Here is a 15,597-nt window from a genome sequence, read left to right as displayed (position 1 = left end):
GTATTATCAGACAGAGTAGTTCTCTGTTTCTTGATCTTACAATAACCATGTTATTGTTGTTTGTGTGTATGTGTGTATACATATATATACACATGTGGATATATGTATATACATACTTGTGTATAGACATATCTGTGTATATATACACATACATATACATACATGCATATGTGAATAAAATCTGTGTGACTTTTGGTAAGTCATTTCCCTGATCTGGGTCTCAGTTCCTAGTTTACACATGCTATTTTCCCTTATAGAAGTAAATTCCTTGAGGGCCAAAAATGTTTCTTTTTTTGACTTTCTATGCCAAGCACCCAGCACAGAACCTGGAATGTAGTGAACAGTTAATATATGCTTGTCAATTGACTGATTGGTCTGTTCAATGAAGGGTCAGGATGACATGATCCCTAAGGCCCCTCCAGCTGTTATCTTATGATCCATGACAGATGTTCATCATAGGAACAGACCTGTAGCTAGCAATGGGCAAAGTGGGGTTTATCCTAGGGCAGGATAATCCCTGAGGTACAATGGAATGACTGTGCTTCCTTCCCAAGCCTCTTTTGGCCTTTGTTGCTATGTGACACAAATGCTCCCAGTCTCCCTGTAGTTCTCCTTTTCTAGCCTGCCTTTCTCCCTATTCTGTTCATCCCTCAGGGTGAGTTCAGCATTCTCTTCTCCTAGTTTGACTGTATCCATAGTAGGATTGTCCTTTGCCACCTGCTGACATCCCATCAGATAACACTCTCCAGGGTCTGGTCCCCCTCATTACTCCAAGTGAAATCATTCCTAGCTGGTAGAAAAGTCAAGACTTCTCTCCCACATTCCTGCTTCTCTTTCAGCACCTGGAGCAGCTCTCCTCAATCCAATGTAATCCCTTTTACTTTAATTCAATAAATAATCTACCTATCAATCACCATGGTTTTATGAGGCATTGGCTGGGTATCTGGCAGAGACAGGGTTGGGCACTGGGAACACAAAGGTAGAAGTAAGACAGCCCCTACCCTCAAGAAGAATACATTCTACTGGGGAGACAGTTTGTACATAGCAATGTGTCTCACATTCATTCTCACTCATTCAATGTGTCTAAAGCAAATACAAAGACAGAGAATGAAACAGTTTCTACTCTCAAGGAGCTAAGGTAGGAATATACAAAATGTGTACAAAGTCAGTGAGGGGGTTGAGGTTGAGGAAGACACCGGGAAATGCAAAGGACCAGGAAAGGCTTTATGCAGGAGCTGACACATCTGAGCTGAACTTTGGAAGAAAGTTAGGGATTCTTCGAGAAGGAGAAAAGAACAGAGAACATTCCAGGTCTGGGTGGATAGCCTGCATAAAGGAGATAATCAATAATAATAACAACAGCTGGAATTTATAAAAACACTTTAAAGTTCACAAAGTGCCATACAAATGTGATCTTATTTGATCCTCGCAACGAGCCTGAAAGCTATTATCATCTCCATTTTACAGAGGAGAAAACTGAGAATCAGAGACATTAAGTGACTTGCCCAGGGTCACTCAGCTAGGAAGTGTTGGAGGCTACTCTATCCCCTCTACCATCTAGTTGGAGTGAGGGGAGAGAAAGGATATATACATCAGGAAATGCTGGTGATGAATAGAAATTCATCTTAAAAAAGGGCCATTTTGGCTGGACTGTTCACTACATGAAGCAGATTGGGGAGGGTGAGGAGTGGCTACTATATTCCTAGCCCTGTACCAGGTGCAGGAACCTGGAGGTTAGAATTCTTCTACTCTTGAGGGCAGGGCATTTTTTGGCCTGTCTTTGTAGCCTTAGACCTTAGCACAATGCCTGACACTTGGTGAATACTTACCAAGTGCTTGTTGATGTAACCTGAGTTGATTCCAATCTAGCAGCACCTGGGAGCATGGGATGTGAAGGATGCCAAAGCAGTGCCCTGCCCCACCCAAACATCAGGGACAGCCTCCTAATGGAGGAGGAAGAGGTACGGGCCTGGAGCTCCGTGGCAGAAGCAAGCCTTTTTGCTTGGGACACTCTCCAGCATTGCTGAGACATGTGGTTTCTGTACACAAGTCTCTGTGGTTAGCATTTAGCAATGTACTTTCATCTCTGAAGTAAACATTTTTTTTTCATTTTCCTCTATATCTCTGAATATCTGATCAACTGCAATCCAAAGGCCTCAGAAAGGCAAAAATTCTCCTTCAAATATGAGTGAGCAGAAGCTCTTTTCTAACATAATTTTCATCCTGGTCAAACTGACCAGCCCCAGGCCTCTAGGGACGATAGTCCTCTGGTTTTTTCAAAAATAAAAACAGCTGGGAGAATTCTGTACAATTTGTTCCAGCCACTGTTCAGGGCCTAAATAGGGCAGTATCCTGAAGCATCAAAGATCTAGGGACTTTGAGTGACCACCCCCAGGCAAAGGGACTGAGAAGCTAGAGAAATCCTACAACTGGCTTAAAGAAAAACCAAAAAACTTTGTGAAGCTCAGGCCACTAAACATCTGTGTCAACCCTTCTGAGCCTCCATTTCCTTATCTGTAAATCGAAGCTCTTTTATTCATCACATTCCGTGTGGTTCGTTGAGGTTAGAGCTCCCAGACTGGGAGCAACATAATGGAAAATAGATTGGTTACAGAGCCTGTAGTCCCCAATGGAATGTCTGCAGGGCCAGAAGGAGAGGAAGCAACTCATCGCCCTCCATTGATTTATCTCTTCCCGGTCACTGTGGAGCCTATTTCATTAATGGAAAGTGAAATTGGAACAAGGGGGTCACTGTGTAGGAGAGGGATAATTGAGATTAGTGAGGAGAGAAATCAAATAGGGAGAGGATAGATGGATGGATGGATGGATGGATGGATGGATGGATGGATGGATGAGTGGATGGATGGATGGGTGGATGGGTGGATGGATGGATGGATGGATGGATGGATGGATGGATGGGTAGATGGATGGGTGGATGGGTGGATGGATGGATGGATGGAAGAGACTCTCTAATTCTGTAATCCCAATGATCTGAGAATTTTGGGACATGCCCAGTGAGAGCTAGTTTGTGTAGGGATGGAGACTTAGAGCCAAAAGGGACCTCAGAGGTTACCTGGTCCAAATCTTCATTTTAAGAGGTGAGGACACTAAGGTCCATGGAAATGAAATGAAGTTGCCTAAGGTCCCATAACTAGTATCAGAAGTAGGATTTGAACTCAGGTCCTTTGGATCAGAGTTAGTGCTCTTGTCATCATACTCTACCCTTTCCAGAGCAGATTGGTCTTAAGGTCAGAACTTGGAATAGGAATGATGTCAGAGAAGTGAATGAAGGCAGACTTCTGTAGTAGGGACTGGGGAGACAGATCCTTTATGGCCTAAGAGTGTGAGCTCCCCCTTTTCTTAGTAGTTCAGCCATCATGGGAGAAATGTTGGACTCGGAGGCAGGAAGACTTGGGTACAAGCTCTTCTGCTTAGTAACTGTGTGACTCTGGGTACATCAATCTGATTCTCTTAGTCTTAGCTTCCTTGTGTAAAGTGGAGAAAACAATCCCTGTAGTGCCTATGTTGAGGGTTGTTCTGAGGCACAAAGGACTTTGCCAATATGTACACACACACACACACACACACACACACACACACACACACACACACACACACACACACACACACACACACACACACCGGTTACTGGCTATGTGAACCTGAACAAATCTTAACTTCTCAGTGCTTTAGGAAACCCCTAAAGACTATAAGAGAGTGCCAGCCTGTATTGGTAGAAGGACTGTCCTCCCCTGGGAGCTTCCTACACCATTGAGATCAAAGGTCCAATCCCCATCCTTGTTTCTGTGCTTACTCCTTAGCTGTTTGAGAACTGACTTACCCCCTGAATAGTACTGATGTGTGCCAGGGCTTTGGGCCAATGGGGGTGGGGAAAAATGAAGGCATCTGTGGGAGGCGTTGCAGGACTATTGGTGAACTCAAGAAGCTGATTGGCCACTGAGTGAAAGTCTGGCCATGCACAGAAGGGCAACTGCTGAGTCTTCCTCCTTACTGGGACTCTGTAGCCAGAGCAGTGTGACTGAGTGAATCATCCAGAGCTCTCTAGAGCTGTCTGAATGGTATCCACGGGACTAAAGTGGTCAGATCATCTCCTCAACTGGGCAAGGTACTCTAGGCTTCCAGGGATGTCCGAGGATGGACACCTCATTCCCACAGAAAGCACTGACATAGCCCTCTGTGTCTTGACGTGTTTGCTCCAAGAATAAAAACAAATCAATGAGCTTGGCTGAGAGGCCTATTCCTGGCCTCTGGTGGCACCAGGTCACATAAAGAAATGTGGCCTTCTCCTATCAGCTAAGGGCCCTTTCTGGGGTCTGACACTGTCATGAAATCATCCTTCTAAAGGGAACTCAGGGAGATACAAAGCTGGTTTTGTGACACTCACAGGAAGTGCTTGATGTTCTCAATTCTGAAAACAAAAGCAATTTCATTTCATTTCATTTGAATGAAAAACTAATTTATCCCCCACAACATAGAAAAGGATGGCCTTCATCTGTTCCACTGAGGGCTTTTCTTTCCCTGTCTAAACAGCCTCATTCATTCCCTCTAGATAGCATTGAAGTGGCTGCTACCTGGGGTTAGTTGTCACCACTGACGCTGATGTATGACCTTGGGCAAGTCATCGGACCTTTCTGATTTTCAGTTTTGTTATTTGAAGAACGGGGGATAGCAATACCTGCGGTATCAACCTGTCATCTCAGGCAGTCAATTCACTGAGGAGAGGGAGAGAGAAGGAGAGAGTGAGAGAGAGAGAGAGCGAGAGCGAGAGAGAAAGGGAGAGAGAGAGAGAGAGAGAGGGAGAGGGAGGGAGGGAGAGAGAGAGGGAGAGAGAAAGGGAAAGAGAGAGAGAGAGGGAGAGAGAAAGGGAAAGAGAGAGGGAGAGGGAGGGAGGGAGAGAGGGAGAGAGAAAGAGAGAGAAAGGGAAAGAGAGAGGGAGAGGGAGAGAGAAAGGGAAAGAGAGAGGGAGAGGGAGGGAGGGAGAGAGGGAGAGAGAAAGAGAGAAAGGGAAAGAGAGAGGGAGAGGGAGGGAGGGAGGGAGAGAGAAAGAGAGAGAAAGGGAAAGAGAGAGGGAGAGGGAGGGAGGGAGAGAGGGAGAGAGAGGGAGGGAGGGAGAGGGGAAGAGAGAGAGAGGGAGAGAGAAAGGGAAAGAGAGGGAGGGAGGGAGAGGGAGGGAGGGAGAGGGAGGAAGGGAGAGAGGGAGAGAGAGAGGGAGAGGGAGGGAGGGAGGGAGAGGGGAAGAGAGAGAGAGGTGGAAAGAGATATGCAGAGAGGAACAGATGTACTGCATATGACAGAGAACAGAGAAAAAGAGAGATAAGAGTAAAAGAGGGAGAAAAGGAAAGAGGATGAATATGACTTGAGATACAATGGAATAACTGATGGATTTGGAATCAGGGATCTGGGTTCAAATCCTAGCTCTAATATTTACTACCCTGTGTGACTTTGGGGAAGTCACTGAACCTTTCTGGGGTTTAAGCTCCTCCTTTGTACCATGAGAGGATTGGTGAAAGTGCTTGGGGACAGCCTGGTGTAATAGGAATAGCATGGGCCCTAAAGCTAGGAGACCTGGATTCAAATTCTGCCTCTGACCCTTACTATTTCTGTGACTTTGGGTGAGTCCCTTAATATTCTGGGGGCTCACTTTCCCCAGAGATGACCTCTGAAATCCCTCTCACCTCTAAAGTTTTCATCCTCAGAATGATGGTATGATTCAGAAGACCTTGGGAAGGTCTAACTTCAGAACACCAGTTAGGAAGTTGGCCTTGGAAAGGAAGAGAGTCTCTTCTTGGAGAGAGGGAAGGAGGAGGAGGAGGAAAAGAAGAAGGAAGTTAAAGGTAAGGGGAGAGTTGAGGTGGGGAGGAGAGGGTCACCTTGGCCAACCTTAATCTCTATGAGTAAGAGGTGAGGTCATCTGTTGAGAATAAAGGGGGCAGGTGGGGATGGGGGCTTGAGGACAGTGGAAGAGATTTCAACAGCTGCTTGAAGAATCCAATAGGATGTCAACATGCGATAAATAAGGATCTCTGAGCAGCACAGAAGGTCCAGCTGAGGTCAAACAGCATGACCTCGCAGTGGGCATGGTCAGCAGGGGTTTGATGACCTCCTTTGGTGATGCTAGATGTTCTGGGGAAAGGCTCGGAGAAAGCAAACACTGGGACTTCCTGGGGCTGGGGCGTAGCAGACTCAGAATATCAGGTCATGGGGGAGCAGGATTCCTGGGTGGTAGCAACTGGACTCAATCAGAAGGCACTTAATAAGTCCCTGCTTTGTGCCAGGCACTGGGCTGAGTGCTGGTGATACAAAGACAGAAAGGATACAGAGAAACTTCCGCTTTATTGGGACATGCAACCTTGACCAGACCGTGTGTAATCTATATAGGTTTTGTGGAAATGACTAATCCTGGGGCCCAAGCTACAAAAAAGTAATGCTCTGACAGGGGAACAGCAAACAAGGAACAAGCATTTGGAGATTTATTTAGCTGCTTTCTCCATCTTGCTTGAAAAATAAAACACTAGGATTGGTTTCTTTATGACATTCATTTTTCAAGATTTGGAGTTCCAACTTCCCTCCCTTCCTCCAGTCCCTCCTACCCAATGAGAAGGCAAACAATATATCAATTATACATGAGAACAAACATTTATTAAGCACCTACTGTGTGCCAGATACTGCACTAATCACTTTAGAAATATTATCTCAGGATGATAAACCAGAAAAATAGGGGAAGGTCAAGAGACAGAGAGGAATGAGGGAGTGAGAAAGGGAAAAGGAGAGTTCAGATAGACCTTTTCATAGTCTGAAGTCTGAGAGTTGGATGGGCTTCAAGTGATCATGAAATTTAAGGCAGGCATCAGGTAGTGGTCCTTGGAGGTCAGGAGGAACTGTGGGTCTTGGTATAAAATGGTCATCAACAAGTTTCTGATTTGGGTCTCCATCCAATGGGATGTGGGCTTGAGCCCAAAGAAGTGTGATCCTAGGATCTAGAGCTGAAAGAGATCATGGAGGTCATCAAGTCCAAGTCCCTTTATTTTACAGAGAGGGAAACTGAGGCCCAGAGAGGAGATATGCCTTGTCCCAAACCACACACTAGTAAGTCTTCTGATTCCAAATCTAGACCTCTCCCCATTATGCCAACCTGTCTCCCCTTCCTCCCATATAATCCTAGACTTTTGAACCAGGCACACCTCTAACTCATGGACTACTAAGAATGGATTGGTATGGGGTGGCATGCAGCTCTTTCTCCACCTTGAACAATGGCCCTTCCAGATGTACTCTAATCTTCTGCAATACCCCATGAGAAAAACACTTCTGTCCTCTGTTCTGCCTTTCCCATTTCCTTCTGGCCATCACTATCTTAATATTTTTGTCATCTGTTGACACTGAGGACACTTAGCTGTGAGTCTCTTTCATCATATTTGCCAGCACTGCCCTATCTCGACCAAGAACACTCTGTGGTTTGGTTACAATTTCCTTTAGTTAAATGTCTCAAAGGTGGAAGTGAGTGCTTCTCTTGGGCAAGATGGGAGCTTCCCCAATCCCTTGCCTTCACTTTGCCCTTCTGTGCACCTGTATCTAGAACCCCTATGCAACCTTAGCCATGACTGCCCAAGGACCTCTGCTCCACATCCACCTTAAACTTTATGATCACCTGAAGCTGCCCCAGCTGCACCTCTGTCCTGGCATAAGACTAAAGGGTATCTTCCTCCCAGGGCTATCTTTGTAGCATCCCCCTCATCAAAGTATGGGCTCCTTGTCCATCTTGGTCCATTTCCCTTTGGTCACACTCAGTAAGCTATCTATTCATGTCTATAGTACAGTCTTTATCAGTGTTACTCGCCTGCATTTGGTGCCACTCAGGAATGGAATAATATAAAGCCCAGGGTGCTAGGACCATAAACTTTGGAGACTGTAGGGACATCTGTTTCAGGTCAAGTGCTGGCTATCCCACTGAACAGCTGGGTAACTTTGAACTAAGATGCAACGTAGGAGAGAGAATAGAGGACTGATTGTCTTTTGGCTTTCTTTGTATCCCTGGCACTTAGTACAATGCCTGGCACAGGGTATGTGATTCATAAGTTTTATTGACTGTCAGGAAGATCTGAATTCAGGTCCTGCCTTTGACATATATGGGGTATATGACCCCAAGCAACTCTCTAAAACTACAATTTATAGAATGCTTACAGATCTGCATGGAGAGAGTGTTTCTGTGATAGGAATCCACAGAAATCAAATTCCAGGTCTAGACAGAAATCACCCAAACCATTGGGACAGTTGTCTGCCTTTTCAGTAGCATTCTAGCTTCAAAATAAAGGAGTTGGACTAACATTAGATGATCTTGGATCTTGGACTGACTAGATAAAAGCTTTAAAATTTTGAGATCTCATTGTCTGATCTGACAGACTTTTTAACCTGGGGTCTGTGAATGTGTTTTTAAAAAAATCAATGCAAAAAACATTTTGATAACTATCAAACTGGTTCACTGTATAATCCTATTTGATTCTTTTATGTATTTAAAATCATGATTCTGAGAGGGCTTCACCAGATTGCCAACTCAAGGGATCCAATCCCATAGGAGGGCAAAGAGGCTACACTCGAATTAGGTTCTAGATGTCTAGAATCCTAACTCTGCTGCTCTTTTCCCTTTGATATGTTGTCTCTCTTATTACGACAATTTCACTTATTATTTATGGTAAAGACACTGTCCTAAGTTCCATTTTGGGGGACCCAGATGTTATTGAGTTGATGTTCCTATCCTCAAAGAGCTTATAGTTGTGTAGAGGAAAGAAGGCCAAAGTGATGACCATCTCATGAGGGTTAAAGACAAAGAAATATAGATCTGAGGAGCAGTTTAGAGGCTGACTAGATCTGGGCGACGAGGAAGGAAGAAGGTGAAAAGGGCAAAGGACTGCAGAAGAGTGGGAGGATAGTGATGCCTTTGGCAGATCCAGGGGACGGTGGGAGAAGCAAGTTTGGGAAGGAAGAGAAAATGATGTGGTCAATTCTAGGCACATGGAATTTGAAATGTTGGGAGTACTCTAGAAATATTTAGTGGGTAACTGGAAATGTAGAACTGAGTTGGGTCCAAGCTGAGCATAGAGATTTGTGAATCCTCCACATCGAGGGGTTAGGTGACATTGTGGGAGCAGATGGCAGACAGTGTACGGGGAGACATAGACAAAGATGTACAAGATTTGAGAGTTGAAAGGGACCTTAGTAGCCATGGAATTGGACCAATAAGTGAAAGAAATCCTTCAGTACTAGACCCAATCAGTGGTATTTCAGTATCTGCTTGAAGATTTCCAAGGAAGGTGCCCCAATCCCTGGAGAGAAACAAACAGAAAAACTATGAGAAGTCCATGCTTGGGGGAGGGGGACAGGCAGAGCCTATAAAGAAGACAGAGAAGAATTCAAAGCTCTGCATTAATTTCATCCTTCTCATTTTCTTCAGTCTTGGTTTGCCAAAGCTAACTGCTCCATCTCCGAAGCTAACTTTTATGTTTTTGGGTCTGTTTTCTCACCTATAAAATGGCGGGAAGTGAACTAGATGACTTTTAAGGCCTCTTCTGGTTGTAGATCTAGAATCCTGTAGCATATGCCCTTGATCTCATCCTTTATACCTTCTTGCTCCTTCCATCTTTCCTTCTGTGCTCCCCCCACCTTGATTCTGTAACTGTCGTCTCTTTTTCATGATGACAGTCTGATATGGAAAGAGAGGAAGCATTAAAGCCATAGGAGACCTAGGTCTAAATCATACCTCTGACATTTATGAGCTGTGTGACCCTGGGCAAGAAATTTAACTACCTGGATCCTCTCTTTTCCTGACCTGTAAAATGGATTAATAATAACCCTCGCATCTACCTCATAGAACTGTTCTGAGAAGCTAATATCTATAATATATCTATATAATTATATCTAGAAAGATAATATCCATACAATAATATCCATATAGTATCTATAATATCTATATAGATACTATCTATAATATTTGTAAAGATAATATCTCTATATTATCTATAATGTCTATAAAATGCTTTTCAGGCCTTGAAGTTTTATGTAAATGTCAATTGTCCCTTTCTCTCTTCCTCTGTTGGTTTCATCCCTTTATTCATCACTTGACCCTGAAGATCTCGGACCATGAAATGGCCCCTTTTGATTTCAACCTCCTGTCCTCCTATTTTTTCCACTCCACTGGCTCCTCCTTAATTGGTTTTCTCATGCCCCTTGACTCTCCATTTTCCCAGGAGGGGTTACAATGTTTAATCTCCCCAAACTATTTTGAAAAATACCATTTTCTCATCATCCCATTGTCACCTTTTCTTTCAACATATCACTTCCTCTCTCACCTCTATCTGCTTGTTTCACTTTGAGAAACTCAGTCTACCATTAGGGATTCCAGTTGTCATCTACTATTCCCCTCAGTGTGACTTTTGGCCCCATCACTTTCGTGAAACTTGGCTTTCCAATCACTGATGATCTCTAAGAGGGCAATAGGAATGTAGTGGTAGAATTCTTTGTCTGAGCAAGAATAAAGACCATGAACTTGGTTTCTATCTTTATGTATGACTGGTCATCACTATAGTGACATTTTGTATCTATATTTTTAAGTATAAAGTTTAGTAGCTAATTTTAAAAAGGAATTTTAATTTTAGTTTCTTTAGTTGGTTTGATGACTAAAAATATAGCCTTTTATGATTGGGTAGTCACCAAATACTCATCTTTAAAAAAAAAATAAAGATTCCTCAGTGAACACCCTGAGGAAATCTCCTGGACTTACCTATGAACATCTTTAAAATGAAGGTTTGTTTGAAATTCCTGATTTCCCTCAAGACTCAGCTCAAGTGACACTTTTGACAAGAAACCTTTCTGGATTCCTGCATCTAATATTGTCTCCTCCCCCATCACCCTCTCACCCTGTATCTGTTTCAGATCTACCTGTAGCATCCTCTCTGGGTTTACTTCCCTAACTCTCACATGTGGCTGGCTGGGACTCTGGAAGGCTTGTTCTTCTCACCTCCTAGTGCTAGGGGTAACCCCAAAGGTTTCTTGTATTGCCACTCACAAGCCCCTTACAGTCTCATTCCCCTGGATCATTAGACAACATGAATTCCTTTGTAGAAGGGGGTTCATCTGAGGTTCTTGCCTCACCAGACTGGCTAATTCCCAGCTGCCTCCCTCCAGATGTGCAGCTGATCCATATATATCATCCAATTATCCAAACACTTAATGCCTCTTAAATTGATTAAGGATTTCTTGGCATTAAGTTTACACTTTTGATTGATCTCTTTAGTCAAACTGTCTAGCCCTTTTGAGATGACATTAATCGGGCTGAAGGTAGTCATAGACTCCTGGCCCCCTCCCACTCAATACATATATGTGTATTTCTAATCTCCTTTCTATCCTATCAATCCATCAGTCAACAAGTATTTATTAAGTAATACCACGTGTCAGATAATCCACCAATCCAAAAGCAGGGAATCCAAAGACAGGATTAAAACAGTCCCTTCTGATTGTTGTCAGTCAGTTCTGTTCTACAGGACCCCATGGAATCTTCTTGGCAAAGATACTGGAATGGCTTGTCATTTTCTCCTCCAATGTGTCCCCATTTTACAGATGAGGAACTGAGATAGAGAGGGGTAAATGACTTACCCAGGGTCACACAGCTAGTCGAATTCAGATCTTCCTGACCACAGGTTGCATGCGCTATTCACTGCACCACCTAGCTACCCCTAATTCTAATAGGGGGATGAAAACATAGGAAGTATGTGCAGAATATAAGATGTCCCAAAAAGTCTTAGAGTGGTTCTAAGCTGCTAAGGCTTAGACTTAAGCACTGCGACTTTTGGGACACCCCATATGATACAAAACGAACACTATGTTGTATTGGCACGTCCCGAGAACGGAGTCTCTTATGCGTGGTTAGATCGGAGAGTGCAGGTGCGTGTAAGACGGGAGAGCTAGGAAGGGGATTTGGAGAGCTTTCTTTCAGGGTTACCCACACTGAATAATTCGCGTGCTATCCTGGAGGCAATGGGGAATAATAAAGGATAGCTGAGTAGAGGGGGTGACAGTGTGGTGGATGGTGGACTGGAGAGGGCAGACTGCGAACAGTCAGGTAAGGGAGGGGTGGCTGCGGAGATGGAGAAGGGCCCACATAGTAAAGGGTGGAAGGGCGGAAAGGACAAGATTGGGCAGCGGGCTATATTCGGGGCGGGGGAGGACAGTGGAGTTCTGAGTCTGGGGACCCGGGGGCTGGCAGCGACTAGAACACGGAGGAGGGAAGATGCCTTTCTGGGGATATCAACGAGGACAGAGCTGGACAGCTGCAGGGGTACAGCCAGAGGGAGGGGCTGGGCAGGGCTGATGAATCAGCGCCGGGGCCGGCCCAGGTGCCCGAGGGGGATGGGACCAAGGGCACAGGTTATCCTGGGCTGGGAGGAGGGCCACCTTTTCACTTGGGACAATGGGAACTCAGGAGAAGGGCGGGGTGGGGAGGGGGGCAGGGCAGCGTGTTTTGCATTTTCTCCGCGCCCCTCGAGTAGAGGTCCGGTTTGGGGCTCGAGGCGGATGATAGCTCCGAACTCAAATCTTGGTTCGGGCCCCCACTGGGTGCGTGCCCCTGTCGGTCACTCCTCCTCTCTCCGGAGGTCCAGTTTCATTTTCTGTAAAATGGGTACAATCGACCTTGAACTTGTAGGGAAAGTAGGGAAGCGCTAGAAATTTTGCTGGAGGGATCACGCCCCACACGCCCCTCTCTCTACAACCATAAAGCCCGCCCCGAGCTCCTGCTCCTCCCTTCACCGGCCTCGCCCCATCCAAAAGCCGGGAAGACCAGTCCAAGCTGCCGGCTCCGCCCCCTGCCAATCTTCGTCCTCAAACCCGGCGGTCCGTTGGAAAGCCTCTAGGGGGCGGGGCTCCCGCCTAGGCCGCAGGGAGACTGCAGGGTTGGAGGAAAAGCCCGGTCCTCTGGGCTTCCAACGCCTCTCCGTCCGCCCACTCCGTTTCTCACGGGTCGAGTTGTCCATCTATCAAGCGCAAAAGCGGGTTTCCACTGGGCTACTTGAAGTGAGGGGGCGGGGCCTTGGAGGGCGAGGCGGCAGGGGGCGGGGAAAAGTGAAGGCCGCTAAAGGAAAAGCCCATTCCTTTGGCTTCAATTGTCCCGCCCCCTAGGCTCTCCATGGGCCGAGATGCCCGTCCGTCGATACGTCGGCGGGCTGCGATTGGACACGAATGCCCCGGGGGCGGATCTCGGGCCGCGCGTGGAGCCGCAGATTGGGCGGGAGCGGCTGGAAGGCGGGGCTGGGCGGCGCGGGGAGAGGCGCGGCAGGGCTGGGCGCGGCGCGGCGAGGCGCGGCTAACAGATCACTGCCGTTCCTGGGCAGGCCGGCCGGGGTACCAGACAGAACGACCCTGACCTGCTGGCTGGCGCTGCCGGCCTCGCTCTCTCCCTCCCGTCCGCCCGCTGTTCCGTCCTTCCAGCTCGTTTTCGTTCTGTCGGCTCGAGCGCAGGTGGCAAGCCGGAGCCGGTGCACGGAAGCTGCCGCACGTCCGCTCGAGGGGACCCGACGCGGCTCAGGTGAGCTGGCCGCGTCCTCCGGGGCCAACGGCGTCTCCTGCGCGCACCGCGGGGAGCGCGCCCGAGAGCGGGGCGGGCGGCGACGAGGCACGCAGAGTTCAGCGGCTGCGGGCGGGCGGGCGACCGTGCGCGCGCTTGGTTCTCCGCCGCGGCCGGCCCGGAAATGGATGCGGGCGGGCGGCCGGGTACCTCTGCCCTGCCGGGGTTCCGCGCGGCGGCCCCGGGCCCTGGAGGAGGCACTGCCTGCGGCCGTAGAGTGGCTTCGGATTGTCGGAATTTGGGGTCCGGGGTTGGAGTGGGGGCGTCAGCTGGGCACCTGGTGGGGGGAGGCGTCCCGAGGGCCGGAGGCCCCCTGGACTTCACCCCCTTTCTGACTCCCTAGTCCTTCCCGCTCCCCCTTTCTGTTTTTTTGTGACCCCTTTTCTGACCTCTTTCCGTCTCCCCTGCTTTCTGTCCACCTACCCCTTTCTCTCCCCCTTTGAGTCTCTCTCCCCTCTTGATCTCCCCCTTTTCTCCTCTCCCCTTTCTCTCCTCTTCTGTTCCTTCTCTTCCTCTCACTTTCAGGTGAAGGAGCATTTCTTAAACTCTTCCTTGTTCCAACCCCAGGTAAAAGACACAGAACCAGTGCCTGCCCTCCAGGAACTTACAGGTCCCTTGGCATTGCGCTCTCCTCCCTTTCCCTGCATCCCTCGGGCCTTCAGTGACTCAGTTTCCTGCAGTTGCCCATCCCCCTACTCCTTATCTCACTCCAGCCCCGGACTCCCTTAAGTGCCTGTCGGGAGGGCTTGGCCAGACTTTTGAGCTCTCCTTGGGGCTTGCGTTGGCCGGGCTCTGGCTCTCCGGGGCAGCCCGCTCCGGGCACTGTGGAGGTCTCCAGGCCTTTCTCGGAGGTAACGGGCGGACCGGAGACCGCTTGGCAGCTGTCGGGGTTCCCTCTTGAGTCACGGGCAGACAGTCCTGCTGCAGACATGGCTCTGAGCTCAGCCTTGGTTTCCGCCCTCCCATCACGACTTCCTCATTCGCTTGGCTGTGCTCCGTGGAACCGAGAAAGGGAGGGTGGAGGTGGAGGGGGGTGGGGGTAGTTGGGTCAAGGAAGGGAGTGGGAGCTTCAGCCTGGCACACCATCTCCCTGACTGCTTCCTCCCTCAACTGACCCTTGACTTGGGTGAGGAGGGCCCCTAGGGCCGAAGTGCTGGTATGGGATTGCTTTGGGCTTTCTGCCTGCCAGTCTTCCTTACCTTGCCCCAACTTGCTGTGGGTGAGGTGCAGCCCTCAACTCTGATTACCTTGCCCTTCGGAGGAGCCCACCCAGCTTTTGTGGCTCCGCTCTCTGGGCAGACCTAAGTTTCCTCTTTCCTGTTTTGCAAATGTTTGGGGCTTTTTCCTGATTGCCCTCTCCTCCCCCCTTCCCCTTCCCCTCCTGGGCCACACCCTGTGGGGCTTGAGGGCAGGTCCCCTGGTAGGCCCCTGGAAGGAGAGGGTGTTAGCTCTGCTGTTCCAAAGACACAAGAGAAAAGGTCTATTTCATTAGCTCTCCTGAGCTGAGAAGGGTGTTATTGGAGGGTCTAGCTAATGCCCACAAGTGAGGGACTTAGAACGAGTCACATCAGTGGGCTAGAGTGAGCCTGGAAAGGTTGTATTTACAGAGAAACCCAGCTGTTTGTCCCCAGCACACATGAACTCATTCACTTTCTGCTAGGTTCTCATTGACATCTTTTCCTGGCTTTGAAAGTAACAAGATGCTTCAGTTACTGTTGAAAGTCAAGAGACCTCAGCTTGTTCATCTTGTAACAATGTGGCTAAGTTTGATTTTTCTGGGAGGCTGAGCAATTACTTGCTTCTTCTTACCCTTTTCGCTTAAATAGAGGAATCAGATTTATTTATATTTTTACCAAACTTTTCTTGGTTGGCTGCTGTGGGTTGTATAGGACAGACCTTGATCTCAAGTAGCTCACAGGCTGGTAGAGGACCAGGCTTCAGATCTCAGTCTCTGATGATTACCTGAG

General features: G+C 47.8%; 1 protein-coding gene across 2 annotated transcripts in view; it reads left to right on the top strand.

Moving 5' to 3' along the window:
• The first annotated feature begins 13,453 nt into the window (after window positions 1–13,453).
• Window positions 13,454–15,597, top strand: part of MYH9 (myosin heavy chain 9) — a 78,502-nt gene continuing 76,358 nt past the window's right edge. The window contains exon 1 of one of the 2 annotated variants that reach the window (XM_072655929.1): window positions 13,454–13,591. The gene's annotated coding sequence lies outside the window, so the exon portion shown is untranslated. Of the gene's footprint in view, window positions 13,592–14,390; window positions 14,482–15,597 lie in introns of those variants that run through there. The other variant, XM_072655932.1, reaches the window with a different exon arrangement.

The sequence above is a fragment of the Notamacropus eugenii genome, chromosome 3 (genome assembly GCF_028372415.1).
Source record: "Notamacropus eugenii isolate mMacEug1 chromosome 3, mMacEug1.pri_v2, whole genome shotgun sequence".
In the NCBI taxonomy this organism is placed as follows: Eukaryota; Metazoa; Chordata; class Mammalia; order Diprotodontia; family Macropodidae; genus Notamacropus; species Notamacropus eugenii.
Note: the sequence above shows the minus strand (reverse complement) of the source record. Positions and strands in the feature narration are given on the sequence as shown.